This window comes from Zophobas morio, unplaced genomic scaffold, assembly GCF_036711695.1.
Source record: "Zophobas morio isolate AGI-343-1 ecotype UQ-CSIRO unplaced genomic scaffold, CSIRO_AGI_Zmor_V1 ptg000030l, whole genome shotgun sequence".
Taxonomy (NCBI): Eukaryota; Metazoa; Arthropoda; class Insecta; order Coleoptera; family Tenebrionidae; genus Zophobas; species Zophobas morio.
This window is the reverse complement of record NW_026972135.1, coordinates 18,442,463-18,466,148: the sequence shown is the minus strand read 5'-3', so window position 1 is coordinate 18,466,148 and position 23,686 is coordinate 18,442,463. Positions and strand designations below refer to the sequence as shown.

Genomic DNA, 23,686 nt, shown 5'->3' with positions numbered 1-23,686 from the left:
TCAGATCGAGATTAGTATAGTAAAAAATTTTTTAGAGATATTTTTTCCGCACGTGTATAGTTTTTCAAAACAAGATTTTGGTATAATTTTGCTGTCTCTACTTCTGCTTTACGAGCGTACCAACGTCCGTCTCGATATAATTTACTAGGCGACCCGGCTATAGTTTAATGACAAGTTGTACATTAGATTCAGTATCGGTTGCATAGCAACAACATCCGACAGAATCTTCTAGTACTTCAACTCCTTAGTCAAACAAATGCACTTGTCTTTTAACACGAATTTAAAAAAAATCCGTCTAAATATGGTATTGTTGATTGCAAATTGGACAGACCTTTTTTGTAATAAATTATTGTTAACTATGCGTACAAAATTTCATCCAAATTAAAAATTTTCGAACGGCACCATATACTTAGATATTCGGTGAAAACGTAGGTCCGTTTTTTTTGCAAAAAGTTTTTGACTCCTGCGGTTCGCGCTAAAAAAAGTTCGCCCTTAACTACGCGAAACAACGAAATTACTATAATCGGCTACAATTTAAGCAATCTTCTCGTGATATGAAATTAATCGGCATGCGATGTTAAATCACTTACGTCCACCCACGCTGATGACTGACCAGGTTACAAACTACAGCACCTGCAACAAAAAAGTAGCAAAATTAATTTTTTTCGTAACGATAATGGCGATAATTATTCACTGCGTGTGTCAAGTAAGGTTAAGGACAATTTTCGTTGTAACGTTCGTCCTAATGTGTGTAAAATTTAAAGGTTGAACGAATTATTTGCAAGAACCTATTATTACTCATCCGATACGGAAAATTTCCGCTTTTTTTCCTCGTTTAAACAAAAACTGCCTCTTTATGCTAACAACAAACACACGCTGAGAAAGCAAACAAAACCAGACGGTCACGCAATATGTTACATTTTATGAACGGATTTACCTTGCGAAAATAGAAACATATTTTATTAAAAAGACGGAGAAGGAAACAATTGCCTTGAACGAGATAAACCACACCGATATAGCTGATAATTAGGACATGCATTTTTTTTGTTTCTTTAATTGGGTAAATACATTCATGTCGTGTAAAATACCACACAGAATTCAGACATCTTGTCGATCATCAACGATGAAAGCTTTTCTCACGAATATCATTGATGTCTTTATAAAAAAGAATCGATATTGTTCGAGTTCTTGGAATCGAAAGGTACAAAAACATATTATGCAGCTTTTGAAATTATTAACTTTCAATATCGTCATCCAATTATCAAAAGTGACATATAACACTGATGGATTGTGATAAGACTTTCAAACATCCGATAAAATTACAACCGGATTACTTTGAAATGTCAGCTTTTCATTCCAAGCATACCAATTACATAATTGTACACAAACTCTGGGCTGATCTATCGCACGAATTCCCGGTTTTACAACATCCTTACTTGACGTCAAACATGGATTCTAACAGACCTTCAATATTATTTTTGGAATATGAATTGAAAATCTACTTACAAAATGAAATATCAGTTTTTTAACGTAAGTCATGTTGTATCTTCGCTGTACCATGATGGTTCTCGTTAAATATAGTCGATCTTTGTCTTCAAATCCCATACATTTTATAACAATAAATGTTAATGATAAAAATGGCCTAGGTATCAAAAAAAAAGTGTTATGACTAATCTTTAATTTCAAATATACGAAATGTTTTTTTCCGTTTTCCGCGTTCTGTTGGTGATTTTATTAGACATAGACAACCTCTTAATTTGAAAATTCAATATTTTGGAATTTTAGAAGTATTTTAAGACTACCGTGTTACCGAGTTAATTAAACTTTGACTACCTATCCCTTCCAAATATTTGTGACGTCACACCCAAATTAATTTTGTTCAATAAATCTAAATGAAATTTATAGTTTAACGTGCTCCTTTACCTGTCGTTTCATAACGTATTCATATTTTTAACTTAACGCATATTGGTTATTGCAAAACAATAAAATTTACAGATTTATTATTAAATAAGAGTTATTTGAAGTGTTAGTAAGTCACTTAACATAGAATTAATGGTTACCGAACATCTAGCTAAAATTTATTTATTTATATATCCTGAAGGTTGATGACGTTATCTCAAAAAAATTAATATTTATTAAAAAATTACTCCTAGTTTTAAAAATGTGTGATGTTTTGGTACTATGTTATGCACAAATACATTTTATCGATTATCTTACCTGCAATTTTTCTAAAATTATGTCAATATAGTGAAATTAGGTTACATTATCTATATACATATTAAAATGAATGTCGGTCCCCATCAAAACGTATATCAATTCTTTAAATGAATATCTGTATCAATTTAGACAGTATTTTTATACATTTTAGAATACGATATTATTGACATCAATATGTAGTTTCCGGGTTAGATCACTAATCTAAAATGATAATACGAGTCTTTCGTTTTTTTCATTCGTGATATCGTCGATATATCAATTTTTGTATTAGTATTAATGATAATAAAACTAGATGGTCCTTTGCTATAAAGCATAATTCACGATAGATCTGTATGGAGTAGAACAAAACTCTTGAGGTTAAAGAGAGTGTATATTTTTTTTAGAAGGTGTTATTTGGTCAAAGTATGTTTACATAAGTTTTACTACAAAAAAAAAAATGGTAAAGATTCTTTCGAAAGAACTTCTCTCGCGCCTGAAGTACAGGCCCTACAAGGTACCATCGCACGCTTTTGAAATTACTGAACGAACAGAAAAGCAAAATAAGAATAAGAAACGATACTGAAAAGAAAACATTGCCGTTCGCCGCCGGCAGATTTTTATGTGGGTGGCTGACTGGCTGCAAGTCATAAATTACTGGAACGTCCGGAAGTGGCCAATTTTGCATTTTACACAGGCGAAATTGTATTTTTGTAATAACCAAATTACAAATAAATTTTATTTTCGTTTACATTTAAGCCAGACGGGGCCTGATGCTCTTGCATCACAAGCATTCCGCACAATACACAGACAATGTAAAATATATTTACAACACATATCCAACGGGAAAAATGGCCGTTCGCAACATGCGTAGTGCTTGAATTGTTTATGTTTATAGATCGGGAGAATGCCACATAGAAATTTATTTGATTTGACTGAGTTTATCACCTCAAAACAAAAGACTAAAATTATTAATGAGCCTCAATTCAACGAAATGTTCTAACATTATTATTATTATTCAGATTTCGGTTTTAAATGAAGACGATAATTTCCCGTCCAGGACGTGTTGCACACCTGTTTATAACATTATGCTTTAAGTTGGAATAATGTCCATTGTGAGTACTATTTAATTAAAGAAAAAAAAACTGGACACATGACACTGACACGAATGTCTTATTCCCATTGTTTTTCAGTCATCAATGAGAACCTGATTTTCTCATCTCATCCAGTTTTCTTTTGAATAAAATAGTACTTGTTATCTGTGTGCTTAATTTAAATGACATGTTACTTACGAAGACCTCCGGAATTTGCAAACAATACGGGTCAATCGTGAATCATGCGGAGTATTGTCAAGATCGTTCTGGAATGCGAAAATTTCGCGATGCAGTAGTGTCGCTGAATGTAGAGCACTCAAAGCACGATGGCCCCTTTAAAAAAAATAGGAGGAAGGAATCATATATCAGTCACCTAGTGGACTCGGATTATAGCAAGATAATAGTGAAGTCGAAAGGAAGACACTATGTGCTAATTAGAACGTTCAGTTTTTAGGAATTATAGCTAATAGAGTTATTGTAATAAAAGTCAAGTTTTGGGACAGATATGAGAACCTGTTAATGTTTTTACAAAATAAACATCCACACTAGTTCATTTATAATAGTTAATTATAAGTTAAACGCACACCATCATGATGACAGTGTACTGCAATTTTTGACGCCGCTACGGGGTTAATAATGTGTCTGAGTTAGTGTCAATGTACTGTATAATTATACAAAAGATTGAAATAATTTGAAAATCATGTTCGTATACTGATGACATCTAAAAGAGCAAATAAAACGGATCTTTGTAACAATTTGTTAGTGCAATAAACACAATAAATACAAAAAGACATTTCAAATAGAGAAAATACCCATTGTATAATAAGATACTCCCACTTAAAAAAAATCTACTACATAAAGGGGTACGTACATATATCATCGATCAAATCTGCAATTTAGATTACACATATGTAATCGGTTTAACCCCTGCAGAATAATACATTCAAAATATCACACTGATCAGCAAAACTTGAATACAATAGAAGACACCGTTGGTGACAATTATTCTAAAATTATATGTCCTATTTTTCAGTTGACCAATCCATATTCACATCAGTCAGAAAAAAAAATCTCATCATCATCAATCCTTCACATCCACCTTACTATTTGTATGTAAATTCGCTTACATCATAAACCTAGACCTGTCATAACGAATTAAAACACCTGATATATAATTCTGTCCAATAATAAATGTTTCTTCATTCCTTTTTCTTTTGCACAACAGTTTTATGATTTATCATAAAAACACGAAAACAAGGTTGAGACATACGCGAATTACGCAAAAAAAAAACGAAAATGTCAAAAGTCTAACAAGAAATCCTTATATAGAAAAAGATGTAATTTACCTTATCATTGGTTATTTTCAGAAATTCAGATCCGATTTTCTAGCTTTCAGAAGTTAACCCATTTACCTTAACGATCTGATACGTTCACATTTCTCTGATAATACCGAATTTTATGGTGCGTATTCGCATGTTTGGTTGTAATGTCGGCGGTGTGTTTGTTGCCTCGGGTCTCCAGTATGTAAATAATATTATCGTAACAACTTGAATACCGTAACTTGATAAAATTAAAGCCCATTTGCGGTGTTGTTAACAACATAAGTGTTATTAATTTAATCCTAAGCGCGTTTATTAAGAAAATAATTGGAAAAGATTTTTTAATTTATTCATGTTTTATACACCCTTTCAAAAACCAAACACAATGTGATGATTTTGCAATGGCAAAGTTTGCATCCAAGGAAACTAAAAAATGCGATGCTTAAAGTTGGCTGCGAATCCTTGAACCTGTTGAGGTATTATGAAGCTGTCATATAACTGACACTTTAATTTTAATTTAAATTAACCTCAACAAATGAAGAGTTTTCTGTTTTAATTCTGTAAGATTTCATTACGAAAACATGGTGATATAATAAAATTATAATACCTAATAAACTAAAAAAGTTTAAGAAGCTGTTTTTCATTTTCCTAATTTTTCCATCTTGAACTCGCTATTATTCTTCACAGTTGTGACAAATATGTCAAACATAATATAAAAATTATTTAAGATAACGATGTCGCTTTGACATTCCTAAAATCGGCCCGAACACAGAAAATAAATTATCGCTTGCGTATGTAAATTATCACCTTCATTATGATAATCGAAATCAATTCGATTTGACACACCTCCGCATCACAAATCAACCATAAAACCTCCATTAAAAATAAACTTCAATTTTTCCCCGAGGAAAAACCGATAAATCACATGTGCCCGTGAAACTCGACTTCTTAAGCAATAATTTTAATTCCCGTTCCGTTATTCAAACATTCCAAAATGTTCATCAATGAAATCATTCGAAAAAAAGATAAGTGACATTTATTGCGGAAAGTATGGAAATAAATCTTATTAAATAACGAGAAAAAAAAACTTAGACGTAAACTTATAAATAAAATATTTCAGAATGTGTTTTATAGCCCACCGGCTCGGGAATTAATTGAGACAAAACTATTAATTCACGGTGACAGAGGACATGTGGTGTGTTTAACAGTTTAACTTGGGGTGGCGTGCCGACAAATAAGGGTTGTTATGGTTGGTTTGTTCAACGGAATAAGACACGTGACGGGGCGGAATTAACTTTTATGTTTTACGTTTTTCAAAAGTTGGCAACGCTCGTCCGATTATTAAATTTGAAGCCGCCTAATTGTGCCCATGTAACGACGGACGAGTCGTCCATGATGTACTTTAAAAAACTGAGTTAAAATTAAATTATGGTTTCTAACACGCGACGTACTATTTTTAAATTTAATTAAAATTTTAAAAATACGCGCGCTAATCTGATTGAGAAAAAACGCTCCTTTGATGTTCCATAAAAAAAGGTCTGATCGAATAGCGTCCAGTAATTTTTAATCCTCGAGCGACAGGTAAGGGGAGTATTGTTAATAGTGTTATTTTAACGGGGTGTGATGGCTTGTGTGTCTGCACGGCTTCATAAGATTATAATTTTCAAAACTAAGAAACTCAACAAGTGATCGATTTAATTAAGTACACAGATAGAACGCAAATCAAAATTAAACATTCAAACAGATAACTAAATAATTTCTTTTATTAACAAAAAGCCCTTTTATATCATGTTGAGAAATTATGGCAAAAGGCTTGCTCTATTTGAAGCACAAACCTATTAATTCTGGACTCAAGTGACAGACATGTGCCATCAAAAAATAGTACGAATTTTAATGTTACTTACGTAATTTTTTTGCATTATTTAAGTCGTAAAAAAAATTTACCTACAACGAAAAGTTCATAATGCCATTAAAAAAAAAATTGTATAATGATTTATAATCGAAAAAATACGCCTTAAGTTTGGGCAAAACTAAGAACTCAATATCTCCAACGACGATTCGTCTTTCTCTCTGAAATCTCTATAAAAAAAAATAAAACATCACAATTTGACTGTTAACGAGGTTATTCACATTTTTTTAATGAACCTGACGAATAAAAATTAACCCCTCCACCCTCAAATACCGAATGACAGTTCATCAAAACATCTGACGTCCTATTTTCCCCGCCCTCGCTTCCCATCGATCCGTCAACTTTCCCCCTCCCAAACCCCCCCAAAACTTGCTTTTTTCAGCGTTTTCAACAACACATAATCGGAGATTACAAGAACACGCATTCATCACTCCTTTATAAATGGCGAGAAATTAAAAAAAAATATCAAAACGTCAGCACAAATCCGTAATTATTTATCCAGAACCGGATCCGAAAGGGATTTTATGGTTGACGATTTTTTTTACGTAGTCATTACAGGACCGGATCCGGTAGCTGTCACTTTTTAGAGCAGAAAAACAAAACACACCTATTAACGTGCACGACGTAAAAATCCGTATCGAGTATCGCGTTGATTAAACATAAATTAGCGTAACGTAATGAACATAACCTATAAATAACGTGGGATATTTTTGAAAATGCGGTCTGTGTACACGCTGAAATTAGCAGACGATTTTCGCCCGAAACGTTCGACATCATCAAGGTCGGATCGCCAGAGCGAAACATCTGTTGATGGAGCAGAGGGTATTTGGTCGATTATTAATTTGATGCGTTAATTAATTTAACTTCGATACATTTAGGGTTTGACATTTCTTCATCGATATGAGAACAAAAGCATCGTGCATCAATTGTATCTACACATTGGTGAAATTTTTAAAAATATGTAACTCTAATTTGTTTATTATGTTTTTAAGACTTCACTGAATTATCACCTAGCTTATAGCCACAAAGTCCGCCGTCTAACGTGATAACAAAAACGTCCTTGATAATTTCATAAAATTTAGGAAACGCAAGTATGTACTTGAAAATCTTTAATTATCAAGACTCTTCAATGGAAAAAATTGGGCAGAGATAAGCTTCTTATTAAGTGTGATTGTCGTTCAGAGATGGCACGAGTGTGAATTCTCAGGCATTTTACTTGTTACTCAACGAATCTTCTCCTGAAATCATTAACTAATATGTTCATTATGCACCTGTCGTTCATTAAGAAATTACTATTAATATAGATAAATAAGGCATAATCGTAATACTTTTCTAAGCTCACGCAGGAAACTGTTATCCCCGTGAGATGAGCGTACCACGCTTGTAGAATATGCCACTTTGAATTTCCATTCTTCCCATTTGATAAAAAGTCATGGCTATATATACGTTTGTACAATATAATTATTGTTTAAAGACATCTGTTGATAAAGGAATAAATATGCATTAGAATCATAAAATTTTAAATACCTAACGACTGGTAAAACAAGGCGAAAACGCCCCAACAGTTTTATTTACTACTCACTAATTTGACTATTCAAACATGTTGCTACTTACATTCTTTATTTTTTGTTTATTGTCTAGATAATACAAAAATAACCATCGTGTAATAATCTAAAATTACTAACGCTAGTTAAGAAGAAAAATTAAATTTAGAAATTCATAACTAATTAGACAAGATTAAATCAGGTTGCAACATTTTACTGGAAAACTACAAATGCGTCAAACAATAATAAATTTGGGAGTTTTAATATTATGTGTTATTATAAAATTAGTTGTTGTATCGATACCTAGAAAATTAATTCACTGTGCCATGGGTAGATAATTAAATAAATATTAAAACATACATAAATATTTACATGTGCACCACTCAAGAGTTTAATGAGTAATACAAGTGCAAAAGCTCTGTGCAAATAATTACTTCTAATTAAATAACATTCGTTACATGCAAAACTGTCGTATCGTATTACTAACATTAGTATGTCAGTTAGAGATGAATTACAATCTTCAGTACTTTGACTGCAGTAACTTGACACTAATATAGTTTTTTATAACCTCTCACAAATTTAGCTTCAAACATAAACCCAATTAATGCAAATGGAATTTTCTAATTTACCTTGTACACTATTTGCGCTTTTTTCTACCATCTTTGCATATGAAGATTATTCAATGAATATTTTATTAACTGTATATAGGTACCCCGATATTTCACATCAACTGATTTGAACCACCACATGTCTAACCATAAAGCAACTACAAAATTCCTGTGAGAAAGACATCGAAAAAAGCGATGAGTTGGTGCAAAAATATTTAGATACAACTTCTCTCTCCTGAAGCATATATACGTGTATATTGGAAGCTAATCTTCGGTAAAGATTTATTTATTAATTTTTCGTAAGAATAAATATTTTCATTTTATTATATGTACCACAAACACTACCACGACATTTTGTTTTACAAATTAAAAAAATTAAATAGGTCATTTTTGGAAAAAAAAGAGATTGTCGATTTCGTCGTTTTTTAATTTGCAAAAACGAACGCTCTGTAGAACTGATATTACGATGATTACAGATGTAGGGCAAGAACTAGATCATAATAAAGAAAAAAATAATCGTGTTACTGCAGGTATTAACAAAATTTACTGATGACAAATTTTTGGATATAAGTAAAAAAAAATTTGTAAAAAAAACAATTTGAAGTCAACGTGTTCATAAAAACAAGCTCTACAAGATCTGTAAAAAATGTATAGTGTGTAATTAAAAAATAAGTGATATGTGGTAGAGAAACAAAAAGAAAATATAGGGTATCAAAACGAATTTATATGATGTCATTTACCTTCTTAGGCACTTACTGGTATTACTTATCTATACTTATTTTAATGCATAGAGGTTATCACGAATACAAATTCACAAAATCATTTTTTTCAATTTTTCAAAGAAGCGGGATTTGTGGCACTGACCTTCGGGGGCGAGGGAAGTCCTGTCGAAATAACTTTCGACCAATTTTTTTCGTCTAACAATAGTCAATTTACGTGGGAAAAGATCTGTGTGCATTGTTGCCAGGAAACTCTAATACCATTTTTATTTACTCGGAAACTTTGTTATATAGCTTATATGTATGTACAAATTTTATGAGAATTAAGAAGAAATAAGAATGGATAACTTCAATTTCAGCATTCTACATGTCCATGGAGACAAATCAAGACAAAGGACGGATTCATAAACCACAAGTGTAGGACTGTGTTATTTTATAACATTTAAGTAATATTTACTATGCAAAAATTTTACGTGACGTCATCGAATTGTTGGTGGGGTTGGTCAGACCGTCTACACAAAATTACCTATCAAATTAAAAAAAAATCGATCTAGAAGTTTCCGAGATCTGTTTAATAAAACTCGGCAGACGACAGTCAGACAGGTGAAAACGGAAGATCTACTTTTTCATACTTAAAGGGCCAAGAAACGCCAAGAAAACATTAAACGTTCGTTAAATGGACCCTATTACAATACTTCCATTGCTTACGCTCGGGAAGTAACAAGAGTTTAATTTCCAATGCTACTGAGAGTTCCTGGAACCATGTTTTCGACATTTTAAAATAGATTTCACTTTATAGATTTTTACTTTTATTCATTAATGAGAGAACAGAATAGTAACTAGTTTCTCTGTAAATGTATGCTATAAGATAAATAAAGCACAAAAAAAATGTAGACCACGTTTACGAAATTTACATATATCTATATATTTAGGTAGTGGTTTGGGAACTACTTTTGCGTTACCATTTGAGGGGAAACAGTTAATAAAATCTACTTCACAGCACACTCCAATTTTTTGTTTCATAAAGATAATCTAACAAGCAATTAAAATAACAATACATTCAATTAAACTAAGACAAAGGAATTTTAATTTTAATGTTCCTGACAAACTCATGTAATTTCTTTTTCCATGAAACCGTTTAAAACATTGAAGAAAAAAAATTGCACATAAGTTGTTTTTGATTTAATCAACAAAATAAACCACACATACATGTGCAGATCCATAATATTTTGGACATTTTAGAAAGCTTTACGCAGAAAAATGTCTGAGAAAATGTCATTAAATTTGTCAGTGGGGGGATCGGACGAATTTCATTAGATTTTTATCTTCTAAACGATCTAAATTTACCTATAATTTCAAAACAATCAGTCCAGTAGTTTTGGATAATATCTAATTTATCAGATGAAATAAAATCACCAACAAATGATAGACAGAAACGGAAAACTTATTTTTCCCTACCCTGAAAGTTATAAAACGTGGAAAACGCATGAAATTACTTAGCCAATGGTCAAATGCCAGATTCCATTACAATACAACACCTAGCTTATACTCCGAATGTAAAAATGCATTAGCTACATTTTACACATATTTTAATAAAATAACCATAAGAATAGCATAAAAAGAAAGTTAAAACTGCAAAATTCAATGTTGATGCTTTCAAACTGTCTACAAAAAGCTATTCCCCAAAAGCAAAATATCACCCTTTTCAAATTTGAGGAATCACACTGTAAATTTTCATTGGTCGTGGACATCAGAGACCAAAAGTTGTAACAATTTTAGGTACTTCGTGTTTACAAAAATTCCCACTGCCACCCGGACAGTGCATAAAATTAACCTCAGGTGAATTATTACGTACCGAGGAAGTTATAAAAACAGAACTGACACTTTCCTGGATTGTCATCAGACACAGCTAAAAACCATTCCCATTAAACCAGCTTTCATAAAAACAAACGCATTAAAATCGGTTCATCCCTTTGGGAACTATAGTGCCACACACAGACAGACAAAGGCTTCAGAGTTATAACATCTTTTTTTTTGCATCGGAGTTAAAGAAACAGAGACATCAAACAAAAAAAAAATTAACCCATTTCTCAGGAAGGCCAACAAAGAACATGCCTGGTAAACTTAGTATTAACTTTCATAGATTTAACATTTGCTCTCAAGACATATGGTCTCTTGGTAGAAACGTGGAAAATCCAAAGTAAAACTCACTCCAGCTCACCGAAATCTACAGCATATACAACCAATTATTTACGCCACAGTTCTGCGACCCACAAATAGTCCTAAAGATAATTAAATTTAAGCCAGGGTACTTTGGCCGTTTACGTCACTAAATGTATGCACTCGTAGTTGCCTTGGCCACGTTTAAATTTTACGTCCATCAAAAAAGGTGAAAAACATAGTTGTTATAATAAAACAAGGACATTTGTTTAATTTTTTCTTTGTTTACTATTTCATTTTATCTGTGAGTTATTTCTTTGACTAGGATTGACAGCCACTTATATATCATATTTGCACATTAGCCGTGTCACACCCCACCGTGACAAACCATGCATTTAGCTGTTACAACTCTGGATAACCCCAATGTGATCCGATCCTGAAATTAGTGTTCCACTTTCCACTTGTTTTCAAAAGTAATCTGATCTGGAGCTAATCTGGAATGATTACTACAATTCCAATCACTTCAATGGTTAAATGTAACGCAGCTGTAGCATTAAGACCAAATAAATAAAAACCTCAGTAAAAACTGACACCACATCGTCCTTGTATCCATCTCTGCCCATCGCTACTATTTTGTAATGGCGGATGTTCGCTGTGTTTGCTCCATTTGTACCGTTTGATACAATATGCATAAGCCACTCTATTTTGTAATCGTCGGCTGCGCTATCCTATCTTACAGAGAAAATAACGAATGGTACAATACAATGGTAGAAGTGTAATATAACATGCACGAAGACCATATCGTTGTCTTATTTAATAGGGTAAGGACTATGATTCAGAATAAGCAATGATTAACTAAATACACGGTTTTAAACCAACAAATTTGGAAATTTCTCAATAGGGAAGTTAGTTTCGTTGATTAAATAAAGTTATGTAAATACCTTCTTGGAACTTTTAAATGTCTGCCTCGAGTAAGCTTACTAGGAGGATTATACTTGTTTGTCTTACTATAAAGAAACATAATGAAAAAATTACTGTTTATCGCCGACGTTAATAACGAAGACAATATAATTGCAATATTAATAATATGCTGTAGTATCATCAACCCACTGACAGTTAATTTTACTGATCGTACACCAACTTTGAGGCTCTTTATCATCCTACGTTTAAAAACCCCCAAGTGGTAGACAACAAAGGTTCATTTATTTAATTGTCGGGTGCGCGTAACTATTTGTTGGTATGTCGGTGGAAATATAGGGATGATTTTTAAACTGTGTACTACTTCAAATTTAATGTAAACAATTTATCTGTCGACTTGTCATTGTCGTATCTGTCGTAATTTCATTCAATCAGTAAGAAATAATTTCGAATTCCTTAAGATTGTCTGGTAAAATGGCTTCAAAGAGCACTCCTAGCACACTATTCTCCAAATCAAATAAAGGATTTAGCTGATACTTCTAATACCACGTATATTGCATTCTCCTCAAACAAATCTTGGCGATAAAACCATAGCGCGCATTTTATCATCGTAATACCACTATAAACTACAATAATAGTACTTAATATTAATGGGCATATTAATAATGTCGCATTATTTCATCAACGACGACCAACGGAAAACCGATTACACCCATAAACCACCAACATGAGATTTAAGCATCACGTGCGGTAAAACCTTAAAATAAAAATAATAGCATTCGTTTCCGATCGACTCGTCGATTCTCCTCTGCCGCCCCCGACAGCCGTCGCGTATTCAACAAGTTGCACGTGTCGCCGCCACCCCTTCGCCCTGTCTCCGTCGCCCCTTTCGCCCGCTCCCGTCGGCCGCGTTTTAGCGATTTCGTCCCGATAATTTTTAATGGTCGGTTCAGACGAAGAGAGGACGTTCCGCGACAACTACAAGCGATGCCACTCGTCCGTAATTGACAGGTGTCCGTTCTCGTTGCCGTTTGCAAATAAATCGTTAGACGAGAAAAGAACACGAAAAGCTGGCGGCGGCCGTCCTTCACGTGTCTTTGCATACTGCGTGTGCACGCATGAAATGTGTAGTTGATAAGATTGAGGGGGTGTCGTGTTTGTGTTGTCATCTGATTGTTCCAATATGAAGATAAAGGTACGGTGTCATTTATATATTGTCCGTAAAGCACGTTCACACAAATTATGATAAATTACGTTTTTCGTTGAATATTATTTACATTTTGTTCGCCTGTCAAAATGGATATTTTAATTTCGTAATGTTTACAGCTGCTCATTACGTTCGGTAGTCGACGAAAACATGCTAGCAGTAGGTATTTTTGAATAATTTGTACACCATGTACATATATGTGCATTACGTTTGCATGTTAATTATACGGGTCGATAAAAAAAGTATAGTTGAATATTTTCAAGAAGTGTTCTTGGTAAAAGTTCTAAATTTACATGGGTTTGGACTTTGGAGACTAACAGTTCATATGTACGTTTAGTTTTTTCTTTTTAAAATAACATTTACATGATATTAAACTTCAAAATTAATATGTTTTAAGCGCCTTGCTACAAAATTTCAAAGAAACTGCAACGTTGCATCGGAATTTCGAAAATAAACTGTAGTTATAATAAAGCCTGAGATGAGATCATTCAGAATATAAAAAAATACATAGGTATAGGTATTCCATTTGAAAGAACTAAGTTGTGTTACGCCTTAAAAATAAAGCATATTTTGGTATGTAAGTTTGCAACTGTGGTGAGATTTTTTTTTTTTGTTTCTAATACAATTTTAGTCAAATATAGGAAAGCGTGTGCTTTGTGACTCACTCTGTATAAAATTTAAAACTTAATTCTGCAAATTTTATTTTAACATGATAACCCCTAGAGCTTACATGAAAATAAGGGGATAAGCTCATATTAACATATGTTCAAAAATGGGTAGTTCTAAAATTATAGGGTACGATAAAATATAAGTTTATCAGTCTCCAAAATTAAATGCTTGATATATTTTTCTCCGGGAACACCTTAAACCTGTATGTAGTAGTTTATTACTTTTGTAAGAAATTTGATTCTGCAATTTCTTTTATTAATAACCCCTATAACTCAAAACAAAAGGAGGCGTAAATTTTTAAGCTACAACCAAAGAAGTATGCTAAGTATTTGTTTCAAATGAGTTTTCGTTAGGGCCGCTTTTACTAATCATAAATCAACGTGGGAATAGTTATTCAAGGTATAAATTTAAAACCTTGGATAAGCCGATATTACTTTTACAATACCTTTTATCTGATCGTTAGTTATCCTTCGGTTTATCTAACTTTCTTGTAATGTTGGTAAAAAAATAAAGTGTCAAAAATATTGACATTTTATTTTAGAGAGATTTTAAAAAATGAAAAGATCAGAGACCGTGTGAGGCGAATGATACATCCAAAGAGTAATTGATATTAATATTTTGATTTAATCAACAAAACTTGCTTCAAGACGTCCAGGATAATAAAAACTAATATACCCCAAATACTGAAGCAGTTATTGCAAATTCGGAGATGACACCAACAAATTGTTGATGAGGATGATGAAACAAATTCTGGTTACTCTTTTATCATCTATGCAATATTCCCAAACTATCTCTATTACGAGCGGGGCATCAATTTGACGCAGATAACAAAGACGTTTGAACAAATTCAACCAAAACTTTTCCACATATGTGGTATTCTATTACAGCAGCCAGAGTTACCATTAATGAAGAATCCTCGAATATGTGGTCCTACGAAGATATGTCTTCTGTTTCGAAGTCTAGTCGCAGCATGTTTTAGATGAAAATGAGGAAGGACTATTTTCGTGGGATCAACGAAATGAGAGTGTTGGGCACCGCTTTTTTCTCGAGTCAAATATTTTACTTGCTTTCCAGTTCCGCTAGATACAATGTTCAGTTCTACTGCGACTACCCCAAGACATAAAAACAAACATAATTTTGTAAACCCTCCTGCCATCCCAATCACTTTCAGATCCGCACGATGTTCCACCGGTACGCATTAGACTGAATTGTCTCCAACAAAACATCCATATTACTGTCAGCGTTAGGAATGAGCAATAGGAATGGAAGGTTTTGAATTACCGTTATGAAGAAGAACTGCCTTCAGACACCGCCGTAACGAATCGATGAAAAGTTGCCAATCTGATGGATTATATTGTTGTTTGTTCTTGAAAGAGGCCAACAATATTATGATAAAAGACCATGGAACCAGAAACTCTAAAACAAGCTTTCAAGTCACTTCCGTGATTAATAAGAAAACTCAGGCATCATGTTTTGTAATATTCCTTCCTTTAATTGGCACGCAAGAAGTTGACAGAGAAAGATCTTTTTAGTTATTCTTCGGGATTATACTCACGACACCCTCTTGAGTAACTCCGATGAACAATCACTATCATATTTGATCCGAAATTAGTACGTCAACATTTGGAACTAATATCGAATTTTAGTGTAATACTAATAAGGTACGAGACAAAAAATTATCACGGTGCAATTTTTTAAGATTTTTTTATTATCTAGACCTTTGACTAAGTAATACACTCAGTAGAAGTTAATTTAGTATACAAAAATGCTTTTTTCAGTGATATTTTTGCATCAAATAATTTCTGATCTGTGAAAACTCAATTGTGTCCAGAAATTTTGAGACAAAAAATTATCACGCATCACTTTTTGTATAAAAATTAATTAGAAAAACGTAGTATGCGTAGTTATTGTTTATTTGTATGATATGCAATTGTTTGTTAGAACTGATAAAGTGTCGAAATATAATTGGCTGAGCTACAATAATTCTCTTTCGCCATGGGCAAAGAAAACGGTCTAACAGAACGTGAAAAAGGACAGATTGAGGCATACTATGACCAAGGTTTGACTTTTGCGGAAATAGGATGAAAGATTGGAAGAGATCGGACTACAATCTCCAAGTTTGTAAGAAAGAAATACAGTGAAAATGGACGACAAAATTGTGGAAGAAAAGAAAAACTCACTGCACGTGCCAAAAGATCCATTGTGACTCCGGGTATAAAGGATAACATGTCGTCTCAAATGATAAAGACGATCCTAGGACTTCCTGTTCACAAAAAAACAGTTTTGCGAGTACTGGCTAATGACAAAAATGTTAAATATGCCAAATATAAGAAACAACCAATGTTAACAAAAGAACATATTCAAAAACGTCGTGAATGGGCCAGAGAAATGCAGACGAAAAATGAAGAATGGTTGCAGCCAGTTTTTTCAGATGAAAAGAAAGTTAATCTTGATGGTCCTGATGGTTTTAGATATTATTGGCACGATTTACGGAAAGAACCAAAGTATTTGTCAAAACGAGTTCAAGGAGGTGGCAATGTTATGGTCTGGGGTGCCTTTAGTAGCTTAGGAAATAATAACTTAGCATTAATCAAATCGAATGGACTCTCTGAATTACCAAGATGTGTTGGAAATGCACCTCAAACCACCTTTGAACCTATTTCAAGACAGCAAAATGATTTTTCAGCAAGATAATGCGTCGATTCATGTGTCTAATTAATCGAAAACGTGGTTTCAACGACAAAATATAGCTTTGCTATAATGACCTGCGAAAAGCCTACATCTCAACCCTATTGAGAATGTATGGAGTTCTCTTGTACGAGAGGTTTATAAAGATGGGAAGTAGTAATGAATCGAAAGATGGTATCTTGACGGCTTGGGAGAATTTGGACGTCAATTACTTCATCCATTTGGTCAATTCTATGAAGCAACGCATCTACAATCTCAATATTTTCAGGTGGAAAATACTTTGGATATTAAATTAGTTTTCATTTAGTTAGTTAGTTATTTCGCTTTTAAGCGTGATAATAATTTGTCACAATAAGTCTGTTAACAAAATTACATATTTTCATTAAATTTCGTTCAGTTTTGTGTTTTCTGTGAAAGTGTTTTATTAAATTAATTAAAAATGGAATTGCTCAATCAACCAGGTATCTTCACTTTCTTTTAATATATTTAGGGAAAAATTCTGCACCGTGATAATTTTTTGTCTCGTACCTTACAACAAAAATAATAAATAAATCCGTTTGATGTTCGTGTGCCAAAAATAGAAAAACGATATTTGTCAAAAATAAAACTTCGCTATACATATACTTTGAGTTGTCAAAATTGGCCCCAGTCTCTCACTTATAATTTAATACTTCGAAATGCTGAAAAGAAAGCCGCTGTCGAAATTTCAAACTTCAACCTCGCACTTCACTCCGGCCCTGACCCCATCGAACCCCTCACCGCCGCCGTCGAGAGATTCATTACGTGCGCTCGAGCTTTGTGACGTCACTTTTCAACTCCCGACTTCATGCCAGAAGGAAAAGCTCACACAAAGTACGAAAAAAGCCATCACCAGATCACCGTCTATTTTCGTAACTTATTATCGATACACGAAATTAGAAAGAAGGACGCCTGTACGGTTCCTCACCGGTAAATTAATCGAGCAGTGGCGTCGACACGAAAAAATATTCGGCATCGGGTCTCGTGTCGAATTACATGCTGTTAATCATACATCGTTTGGGAGGTCGGTCTTCTTAAGTGACTTTAAATACTGTTATTAAATTAATTCTGGAATTAAGTGCCATGAAATCTTCCAATTTTGCAGTGTTACACGTTTGACATTAATTAGAACTTGTGTTGGCGAGTTGGTGTTTTAGAACGAGTGGAACAGTTTTAATAGCGGCGTAAAAAATACCATGCGATCGAAAAAAAAAAACAAAATTAGCGCAGCGTGTCACTATAAAGCTGCAGTTGGCAATTCTGTTTCGTGGAAAACGTTTTTAGGTTAAAATTAATTGTCATGTTGACATTCATACGAACACACGTCTGTGGCATTTGCGTCAAGTGTGTCAATTAATAACAAATTATGAGCATTAGCTGTAATTTACAAAAAATCTTTTGTGCTGTCATAACCGAAAACGGTGTCATGTCGTAGTTCTTCAATTTCAACGAGCAGAGGATCCAAAACTTCTACATTTCAGGTGTCATAACTTAAGGCATTCAATCAAAACTGCTTTTAAAGTTGAATGAATAATCAAAGTAGTTTACAAATGATTGACATCTATATCTCAGATGTTTAACGTAATTGTGATAAAAATTTTACGATCATTAATTCCCGAGCATACGTTGGGTATTAGGTTCCACTGGACGCATGGTTAATTTCCTGTTTTCTCGAAGTTTCACAGTTCTTCGAATATGAAAAAGTAGGTACCCCATTTCCATCTTTACTGTTTCTCTATGATCGCTGGTGTGCTCTACGATTAACGTATCAGTTCGTACTTTTACAAATTAAATATCTTCAGAAATGTGTTAGAAAAGTTCTTAATTGAGTTCTATTTTTTGAATTGTTACACAGGATTTGTCAAAAAAGCCCACTGGAACACGAATTTGAAAAACACAGCACACATCACTGTATAAATTTGAAGCCTTGTGTAAGTAAACGGTTTTATGTAAGATCAAACTTTCTACTAAAAAAAAGCGGAATAGTTAATGTCATTAGTTGAGATTTTTGCCACAACGAACGATGCTGTCTGAGTTTTGGTGGCGTGATAATGATTTATTGATCTCCATCATCATTCCTAAATTGTTAACCAGTTTTTTTTATTACAAATATTTGTAACGATTTTGTTAGCTTCTTTCAACTATTGATCTGAAATTAATCTAACAAATTTAATCGCTTAGAAAATCAGACTCGTCTAAAAAAAAGTTTAAAACCACTACACGTTCACGAATTATGCATCCTAACCCGTTTTGAATACAATAAGACGTAATACATATGCACGTGAAAATTTAAAATTTGACACCTGACTTCCAAAAAGTCTTACATAATGAAAGAAAGCGGATTTTCGTACCGGAGGATAATACAAAATCACATTATTATAAATCAAAAATTAAATATGTTGCTTAACTTGTTTAAATAGGATTACTTTTTTGTTAGTAAAAGCGTGTTACCTTGGCGCAGTGGTCAGAAGAGCATGGGAACTTACAGATTTTTTTGTTCATATAATAATCCATCTAAATGTGCAAAAATATAGTGAGTTCCATTTAAATAAACTTTAATGTAGTGCTTAATTTATAAAAAGAACATTATTCACAATGGAAGCTGCGATAATTTTGCGTTGTGCGTTTAAACGAGTTCCCGTAGTGTAGTTATAATTTAAACGAAAATTTGAAATCGTCAAATTGCAATAAACAATCATTTAAAGTAACTTCTCGTCTACTAGACCATTATTAGTACGCCTCGATTCGATCAAACCTCCAATGCAGACCATTAATCTAGCCTTCCACATCACATCTTTTCCATTCTTCCTTACCATCCATTGTTATCGACCACACCACCATCTAAGTACCTCACGATCCACGATTTATTCGAACCAGATCGACCAAATCATTTATTATTGTTGTTGTTTATTATTACAATAATTCCACGATCATTTCGTTTCTCACAATACGAACATACACGTGGGCGTTTTCTTTTCTTCTTCTTGTTCCATCCGTGTCCGCATGTTCCCGAAATGTCAGTACGAAAAGGTTAAAGCAGTTGCATAAGATGAACTTTTCATTTGCAAAAGTTACAAGCGATGATTTACGGGCGTTGTACTCAGGGGCGACTCGTGGGAGGTCGATACAATCGCAATTTTCTCTCGTCCATGCAGTGGCGCGTAATTTTTATTTTGGTAACTCTAATTTAAATTCTTTGGATGGCATTATGTAAGCAGCGATGAATAAATATTTGAACGTTTCATTCAATGCAAATATTTTTTTTTTGTAAAATCGAGTGATGATTAAATGGATCAAACAAATTAATTCGTTTCAATGGAATCGAACGATTAAAATTGAAGAGACGAAAAAGTGGGTGTATCGATTCGCGCTTATACAGGGTGAACGATGTCGGTTTAAATTTTAATGACGCAATCGATAACTTTCACTATCGTGGGAAAAATCGTACAGATGGCCTCGGGTGTTAAACACATAAAAGTGATATTTATATTCTTGAGTATATAATTAGGTAGTAGCCGGCGGATGTTTCCACAGACTTTATTAGATGTCAATTTGTCATCTTAAAGAGTTTGTGCTTAACTAATTGGTGAACGTTTGAAGTCGAATCATGAACAGACTATGGGTTGCAAAAGCTGAGGAATTATTGCAAGTACTGCAGTTACTAAGCGACAATTATTCACCTTTAAGCCGGACCTTTCAACAGGAAATTTCAAAATTTGTTACAGGAATTTAAATCCCGCGATTCGATTAACATTTGAAAATGGCAAATGAAAAATAACTTGTTCTCAGAGTATAGCAATTTCCGGTAAGTGAACGGTAACTGAATGAATTTACAATTTTTAAGATTAAATTAGAGTCTATAAATGCTGTACATTTATTTTCGAGCACACAAATAGCAATTGAACAAGTTTTACGTATACTAAACATTAAATTTAAAATCGGCTCAGCAATGTTATTTTTAAAACTGGTCATGTATCCTAATCGTAAAACAATTTTTCTAGTTAGAACTAAAAACAATACATAAATACAAACGATTTGTTTTAAAAATATGTATGTACAACAAAAATTAATTAAAAAAAGACGTGTCTATGAGAAAAAAGTGACACACTAAGTTAGCAAGAACTACTCCGTTAAATATTTTCCTTCTTGGTTGTGAAAATGTATACATAACTTCTCAGGATTTTAGCACAAAATGAAGAATATATATAATAGAACAATGAATGATACTAGACATTTACTCATTAATACTGACAAAAACAAAGTATTATCCATAAAATAAACATTTTTTTTTTAGAACAATACTATGAAATTTTTACGTACGTACTTTACGCAAAACTTTGTTTGTCGTCATTTTTGACATATCGAACTAAAAAATGAATTATGTATTTATTCTGAAACTCACATCACTATTGTTTAATAAATATTAGAATAATGTGAAAAATGAAATAGGTTCCAAGTTCTGAAAATCTTAACATATTCCAAAATTTTAAAACGCTTAACATAATTGTTCAGGTCTTACTAATTAGGTCAAGCAATAGATACGAAACTTTCAAGCATTTAGTAGTTAACCATAATCGCCCATATTCTCGGCAGAAATAAGGCACAATAAAATGATCTAAAATAAAACATCAAATTTTCAAGATTCATTTTTCACTATAAATTTTACCATTTCTCGTCCAACAAAATATACGATAAGTTCAACCCTTCCCTGTAATTGTCCTCTAATTAATTATTGGTCTAATGAAGTTGAAACTTTATATGAAACGAACCACACATTGCATCAACCGTGTTTCAAATTTACATCAATTTGTACATGTTTTGCAACTTCAAACGAACTGTCACCTTTGGCAAACACCTTCCGTTGCAAATGACATCACAATGCAATTCTGTCAAGGTAAATCCACTCAACACAAATTTTTGTTTATGCTAAACACAACCCACGCAATTTCCGAAGAAAAGTCAATTTCGGAAAATTCGAAGGAAATGCCACCACATTCGTTTTAATAAGTCCGTATTAAAAAAGTATCGAGTGGGCGTCTGTCTTTACATGTCAGTCCGTGAGCGTTCAATTAAGCACAGACGTGACTTGCACAAGTCATGACGTCCAATTTTTTTTTTCTTCTTAACTGTACAAGATGGGATTTGCATAGATCACAGCCATTATCGCACAACTACTTTCCGGGTTCTCGCTCCAACGGCGCACTTAATTTTTTTCTGTTTATGGCCCCATTGTTCCCCAGAATCGGCGATTAGGTATTCCGGCAGCGCGTCCGCTATTAGAGGAGTGTCCGTTAATGAATGAAAAGGTGAAGTCGTTCGTTAATTTGTCAAGAAATCGCCAATTAGCAAAAGTGGGTGGAAAATTAACCAGGGTTCGACCAACCACGAATTGGCGACGGAACGACATTTTAAGCGGAAAAACGGGAAGCATAAACATTCTTAAAAGATGATTCAATTTTTTAACGAGCTGACGTAATTACGTGCATATTGTTGACATAATCCAACTGAACAGTAAAAACATAAATATATTAAATTTAAAAATATGTTAAGGACTTACCGTATTAGAACACGAAGCACAGGATGTGGACTCCTCTGGAACAGAAAAACGAATATTAGAATTCGGAAAAGTCACGAGATCGTTCGAAACGTGCGGAAAATTTTAATTACAAACTGTGTTGATGAAAAGGAAAAACGTAAATATTTACAAAAACGCTAAAATTTAACCGCCCCCTTCCAAACTTCACACGTTCCATTTCATCGCCCCGAAAACCAAACAAAAAGCTTTTAATCGAATCAAACCCCACAATGTGTAAGTCTTCACCCCAAAAAAATCTAAACTACTTACAAAAAAATCAACTCGTTCTTCGTTTACAAAAAACAAAAATAAAAAAAATCCAAACAAAAACACTTCTTCTCAATCCAATAAAACAATAAAAAAACAAAAAAAAAACACGATCACTTCTACCCCTGAACCCCGTCTCCGTACACCTCCACACCGTGCCACCTCCGCCGTTCGACTGCCGAAACTCGTCGAAACATCTCTGAGAATTATAACAAACGAACATGTTCGTGCCGCACCGGCGCCGATCGGCTGCTTCCGGGATTACGTCAATAGTATATCCATCTCGCACCAACACACCCCCGCAACAATGGTCGCGTTGAGAGCGTGCGCGCGTTTATTTCGCAGCGCCATCTAGCGTTAATCGCGTGCATTAACGACGAGAAAAATCGGCCTACTTGATGCGCGAGGAGCGGACCTTCTGCTCGTCGTCGCCGACTGCGATGAGGAAGAACGAAAAAATCGGGGAGGGAAGAGGGGCGGGGGCGAGGGTGAATCAAGGTCGAAATTGCGCCGCCGACCGATGACGCAATTAGAGATCGCCGGGGGTGGTTTTTGGGTTGGTGGTGGTGATTTTGTGTGTTAGTGTGTACGACGAAGCCGACTGCGAGGGGGTATCGATTGGGGGCGGCAGAATGGGGACTGCTTAATTATTGAAGGTGAAAATGTTGTTACTGAGATTTTTTGAAATCCTATTACTGACACGAGCTTTTTACAGTAGAGTTTTCATGTTTTATAATTTCGAACAGACGGAATATCAGAGGTGAATCGCCACGGTTGGAGGAGGTTTGTCGAAGTGGC

At 33.7% G+C, this 23,686-nt stretch overlaps 1 long non-coding RNA gene across 1 annotated transcript; it reads right to left on the bottom strand.

Annotated features, from left to right (window-relative positions):
- Positions 1 to 590: 590 nt before the first annotated feature.
- On the bottom strand, positions 591 to 23,102 carry LOC135138878 (uncharacterized). Its single transcript, XR_010282077.1, has 3 exons — positions 22,892 to 23,102; positions 22,604 to 22,638; positions 591 to 633 (listed from the first exon to the last, which is right to left on the bottom strand). It is a non-coding gene; the product is annotated as an uncharacterized LOC135138878 (long non-coding RNA).
- Positions 23,103 to 23,686: the final 584 nt, after the last annotated feature.